Raw genomic sequence first — 977 nt, 5'->3', positions numbered from 1 at the left:
AGCACCAACAGATGGATTCCACAGATAGTGCCTTGAGGCAGCAGCTTTGATCTTTGTCTTTCATGCAATGGTTCACTAAATTACTTCTTCACCTTTACAGCGCCATCATAAACCTCATTCACCAAGATGAGCGCCTGGAAGGATGCAGCTGATGGATGAAATATGCATATGAGCACTGAAATATTGAATGAATCCAATTGAAACTTTCACATGACTTTCTCATGCTGCAAAAGGAGGAAAGAGTTACCAGCAAAGATACTGCCAATGATATTTTGTATTTTATTTGAAGGTTTAAAAGAAATACCTTGTGATAATAAAGTGTTAAAGGAGCAGTTGGCTAAGTCTACCGAAGGCCTATCAACTTGTTTCCAAGTCATTTGTCAACGTATTGTGACATGGAATCTATGTAGGAAATACATTGGATTTGCAATAAGCCATTAACCCCTCAAAACTGTTGTTTTGAGGGTTGATTTCAACCACAGGATTATGTCATCATGATGACACATTTTCAACAGACAATCCTAAATCAAATCAAACGTGAAATGCACTTTAAATAATGTTTGATTAGATTGATTCCTATTCTTTCACTTAGATGTTTAGTTGATATGGAGACGTGAATCCAACATATCAATCTAACATATAGTTTCTAGACAAACTGGAGTTGTCAGACTAAGTCAGTAGCACAAAAGATACATCTCCTTCAAATGTGGATATTTGGTTGTGTTGACAACCAAACACAATTCAAAATCACTTTTGCAATACAGTAAATAGCCTATAAACTTGTTGACAAGTTAACAAATTATGTTAAGTCTCCAACTAAATCAAAAACTATCCAAGCATTAGATACATCTCCTGTAAATGTTGATATTTGGTTGCATTGTCAAGCAAACACAATAAATATTACTTCTGTAATACAACTACTAACATAAAGTTAAGGCTATTTTACAAACTAATGTCACAGTATTTATTCAACCTTA

Source organism: Oncorhynchus kisutch, linkage group LG4, assembly GCF_002021735.2.
Source record: "Oncorhynchus kisutch isolate 150728-3 linkage group LG4, Okis_V2, whole genome shotgun sequence".
NCBI classification, from domain to species: domain Eukaryota; kingdom Metazoa; phylum Chordata; class Actinopteri; order Salmoniformes; family Salmonidae; genus Oncorhynchus; species Oncorhynchus kisutch.
The sequence above is the reverse complement of the archived record's forward strand: the minus strand, read 5'-3'. Positions refer to the sequence as shown.